General features: G+C 50.9%; 1 long non-coding RNA gene across 1 annotated transcript; it reads left to right on the forward strand.

Moving 5' to 3' along the window:
- Positions 1-211: 211 nt before the first annotated feature.
- Positions 212-3306, forward strand: LOC123777801 (uncharacterized). The gene is made up of 2 exons (XR_006775725.2): positions 212-2350; positions 2799-3306. It is a non-coding gene; the product is annotated as an uncharacterized LOC123777801 (long non-coding RNA).
- Positions 3307-5159: the final 1853 nt, after the last annotated feature.

Consider the following 5159-nt stretch of genomic DNA (forward strand, 5'->3'; position numbering starts at 1 on the left):
GTTTCCAACCTTCAAATCATAGTCTTGTTAGCAGGGGGAGAATTCTATTGCTTGGTAGTGCTTCAACAGCCTCTAGACAGCTTTTTATATACTAAGAGCTCCTGTCAGGAATCTGGCACCAACTCAAAATTCCCACCAGGAAGAAAGATCTCCCTTCCTTAGGACCCACTGCGTGGCTCCGCCCAGAGCCTTGACCCGACCTGACCTCAGACTCTGCGTGGTCAATGGTGTACTCGCACCTGCGGGCAAGTTAGCACTGCCCAACAACTTCAGAGCCGAAATGTGGCTCTCGACCATAAAATGTCAAGCTGCAAGTGCCACGTCAGTCTTTAGGAACCCCCAAGGTGCCTTGTTCGCGAACAAGCTCCCTCTTTTAAACCTTACATCAGGAAGGATCTGAAGGTACATTACACGCTAAACGAATATAGGAAGGCAATTCCTCCACCAGCGAAACGAAGGTCCTTCAAAAGGAAGGGGGCAAGGAAACAAAGCTCGCACTGGAGACGTGGCAGACCTCCATGCGCTGCCAAGGGAACCTTACTTAACCTTAACCTGCTGGATTTCAGAACCGGGCTTGCATGGAAGTGGATTACAAGGCAAGTTAAAAGAGCTGGGGGGGGGGGAGGGGCGGTGGCTTTTTAAAGAACCCACAACCCTGGCAGTAATTTCCCCCAAACTCCTAAGGGAAGAGGAAAGGAAAATAAAACCAAAGGCACCTTGAGAAAGAGTAAAGGCTGTTGCTATGGTTACCATTCTCCAAGCTCAAGTCAGCCCAGGGAGACCAAGCGGTACGCCCAGGCCCTTTCTTTGTCCGCAGCCGCACACCGAGCACAAACCTAGCGGCCAGCCCCGCCAGCCCCAGCAGAGGCTTGCCTCGGCGACCCGGGGCAGCGTTCCAAATAAAGGACACCTTTCTTTTGGCTTAGTGACCAAAACTGCAGGCAGCGCCTGACAGAAGCCAGCCAGGCCACCTCCCGGTCCTGCGGCCAGGGCTGTCTCCCCATCCCCCCACCCGTTTGGAGAAGGCTCCACCACACTGCAGGCACCCGATCCAGTCAGGAGCCCGACCAAACATGGCGCACGCAGGAGTGGAAGGGCGCCCACCAGACACAGCCCGATCTCATCCCTTCAGCACAATGGGAAGGCTAAGCTCGAGGAAACCCCTCAAGAGGCTACAGTTCCCCCGAGTGGCAGCTGAGCAAACAGTGAGTAGGGCACAACCGAGATGCTCAGACGCACTTCATATCAAAGACGCTACCGCAAGCAGCGCGGAGAACAGAGTTCGGCAGAGACGACCTGCTGCGCAGGCGCGCGGAGCAACGATTCGAGCGCTTCGGCTCTGCCCCTCCCCCCTCCAAAGGCCAGGGGAGTTGCCCCAACGCGCTGGCGCAACGACGGAACGTGGGGGGAGGGGAGAAAAACCTGTTCCCTTCATTGTGAGAGCGAACCGCCCCGCCCCGCACGGCGCGCGCGCACGTCCCACTCTCACACTTGCATACGCGCGCGCCGAACTTGCCGCCCAATCCGGCGCGCATGCTCCGGGAGGGAGGTGGTGGCTGAGCCTGCGGCTTTTTTTGCCGTTTCCCTGAGAAGTTTCTGGAAAGACGGAGGCCGAGGGAAGCTGGGGGATGGGGAGCGCAGGGAAGCAAGCGTTTGACAGAAAGCGAAACATCCAAAACACACCGCCACCGCCCCGCGTCCATCCATCACGCCATGGCCAAAGAAAGCCCAAGACCACCGAGACCCTCACGCCGGGGGGAAAAGCATGGGGACTGCAGCAGCCTCTCCTTCCTCTGCCTGTGCCTAGCCCCGAAGCCCTTGACCACGGGGAGAAGGGAGAGGGCAGGGGGAGCGATGAAAACCTAAAACGCTCACTGGAGGTTTGCGTGGAGTGAAAGACGACATCCGCCCTCTGGAGCTGCCCGCGCACTCGTGGGCCGCCCGTGGCTCTTCTCTGGCTCTCGAGTGTGGGCTCCGCATTGGGATTCTACGCGGCTGCCGAAGTACTGCTCTGGGGCGCCTTAACCCATTTCCTTAATTTCCCCGTTTGGGGGGATGTCCTTTGATTCCCCTTTCCTGTCTTCACTTTGGTGGCCAAGAGCTAAAGCTGCGGGTGTGGAGACCCTAGGAAAGGGCTGCTCCCTCCCCGCGCCAGCCCGGGAAGCGTCCTGGGCGAGCAGGGGTCCCCCGTCTGCTGTGCGACGCTCAGTTCTCTCGGTTTTTGTACCCTTAAGTGAGAGCCTCCGGCAGTGGGGCACGTTTGGAAGCACAAAGGCGCCGCCTCGTTTGCAGACTCGAGAAGCGGCCGGCGCGGCGAGGGAAGGCCGGGGCGACAGCGTGGGGCGCGAAGGTGCGCCGGTGCCCAGGAAGGGTCGCCCGGACGGCCACCCCGGGGAAGCCCGGGAGGGCATTGGCGTGCTGCGGGGGGGAGGGGTCCGCGGCGCCTTTTATTTCTCCGCCTGCGCTCGCTCTTGGCCTGGCGCGGCTGCCATTTTGTGGCGCGGCCGCCATTTCGCGGGGCCGAGGGGGCAGGGCGGCAGGGGTGGGGCGCGCGCCGCCGCGGCCGGCGGGGGGCGGGGCTGGCGACGGCACCCGGGCGGCCCCCAGCCGCTAAGGCGAGCGCGTCTCCTTTGTTCTTCGCCTCTGGGTTCGGGCGGCGCCGCCCCAGAGCCGCGCTAAGTGTGCGCGGCGTGTGACCCCACCGGCCCCCGAGGGGCGTGTGCACAGTCCCAAATCCCTTCTGCCCTCTGAGCCTTTCCGACGCGGGGCTTCTCACCCCCACCCTCTCTCTGCGACAGGAGAGCATTTTATTTGGCCGTGCCCCGAACGCCACCGTGGGAAGCCGTAGTTCGCCCTGAGAATGAAGGCGCTTTCTGCAGCCTTGTGCGGTAGGGACCGCAGATGGGCTTGGATGCCACTGCCTCGCACCGTAGTGGAGCTCTGCAAATAGAAAAGTGCCAAGCTTCGAAAGCTGGGAGACCCGACAAAGGTGCAGAGCAGCAGCGTAACCGAGAGGTCGGGCTCTTTAATAAAGAAAAGTGTCTTTGAAGTGCTGTCACCGCTAGGAGAACCGAGACATTGCTATTCATTGGCTGGCTGCGAGGCACGCACTGCGCAACTGGTTTCTGATAGGGTTTATAGCCCATTATTTCTGTCTGAGCCATAAACTGGAACAATAGATTGGAATATTTTATTTCTGTCTGTTGAGAACATCTTCCATTTAACTTCTTTTTTAAGCGCCCTATGAGTATGTAAATAGCAGATTGACTCAATAAAATATTATGTGCCTTCCAGTGTCATTTCAAATCCTGAAAGCTATTGTTTTTCTGATTTCAAGGGAATATTTAAATGTGAATGTTGGCAATTTAATGTTAACTTTGCGGCTGGAATCAACAAAGCCAGGAAATTCAGGAGTAATGCTGCTTTATTTGTCTTCCAGCATTGCTTTTTGTGCAAGGTATTTTTGTTTAATGTGGGGTGTTTTGTTTTTTCCCTAAGTTTTGTTTTTCTTCACAGCAGCGTGAGTTCATAATCAGCCAGCCTTTTCTGGCTCAAGTCTTTTGGTGTTGCAGCTACAGTAGGTTTTTTTCTCCCCCCTTACTATGTATAATTACAGGGGGTTGGTTATCTGTTTCAGTAATAGGGGAGTTAAGCTCATAATGATAGGATGAAAAGTTTAAAAAATATATTTTCGAGGGAACGGACCAGGATTTGATCGCTTCCAGATGAAAGAAACATCTGAGGAGTGGCTGTTAGATCCCAAATTTTGTCTTAGTTTCAATATGACTAAAAGCACCGCATGGAATTTTAATTTTTTATACTCTACCTCAATATTCTATAAAGCACAATAGTGTATATTTTTTGGTATTGAGAGTTTATGAAAATAATTGTTTTGAAAATACTGTTGCTTTTTGTCTGCACAACCAAAATTAAGTAGTATGAAACTATTCATTTTATTGGGAATTAGGATAGATTATCCTAATAACGCAGACAAAACATTATGCCTTTAGGAGCCAGGGAGTTGAAATTTAGAGAATGATTGCACAATCCTTCTTTCACTTTGTACAGATGTAGAGGATCTATTTAACAATTCTAATTCCTAGAATTTGTTTTTATTTATAAAACCATTCTTATTTCACACGTTTAACTGTTACACTTAACACTAAAAGCACGTCCTTTTTTTTGGGGGTACAAAATATTTTCAATTTGTATTTTCTTTAGAGTGGGTGGTATTTTGCACTGTTCACCTCTGCCTTATGACCAATGGCATACATTTGCAAAACAGTTGAACAGAAATTCAGGAAACTCCTCTCCCATCCTATGTTGGCCTCAAAACATTTTCCAACTTCCTAAGCCAAAAAGCCCAAACAGTATTAAATAGGTGGACTTTAAATGTGCAGAGGGCCATGTTCAAATAAGCAGATTCTGAACTACAACAATCTCATGATCTACCCTTGGAGTAAAAATGCTTTGTATGTAGTCCGAGGACTGGTTTCATTTTGTCAGCGTAGGACTAGAGAATTCCACGATCAATCCATTGTTCCTGTAGTTTTTCTTTCTTTTTCAACTGTACTTCTGAATTAATTTGTACCATTTTGTGTTCCCTGAGAGATTGGATGTTAACCAGAACCTTCAATTATACGAAGATCCTTTAGACAGCCAGGGCAGAATCTAGCAGTATGTGCTAGGCCCCTTGGGCTTATTTTTTTGGCGTTCAGTGGAGATGGTGTGCAGCTTTTCTAAACAATGTAGAAATACTGAAGATTTCTAGCCATTGTTCCAGGAAAGGACAGCTTTTCATGCCAAATTCTAGCATAGGAGGGAATTTAAAACAATAACCGTAATAACCTTTTCCTGGTAAAAGGATAAATAAGCTCTTTTAGAGACTTTAGTAATATGGGAGGTTCTTCAAAATATTTTTGGCAGCGGTGAAGCACTCCCACATGCTGTAATAGTCTTCCCCTTCGAGGCAAAACTCAAAAATTTAGGGTTTCAGAAGTATTGGAGTTCAAAGAACAAATCTTTGTAGCCAATAGTGTGTTTCTTAAAAAAAACTGAAACGTATCTATGAAAATAAAAAATTCCTGGAACAACCCATTTGTCTTGCCAGAGTACAAATGGTCATCCCTATAAGATTCTATCCTGATAATTGTGCAGAT

The sequence above is a fragment of the Ursus americanus genome, chromosome 33, assembly GCF_024610735.1.
Source record: "Ursus americanus isolate L20-20 chromosome 33, mUrsAme1.1.p, whole genome shotgun sequence".
Taxonomy (NCBI): domain Eukaryota; kingdom Metazoa; phylum Chordata; class Mammalia; order Carnivora; family Ursidae; genus Ursus; species Ursus americanus.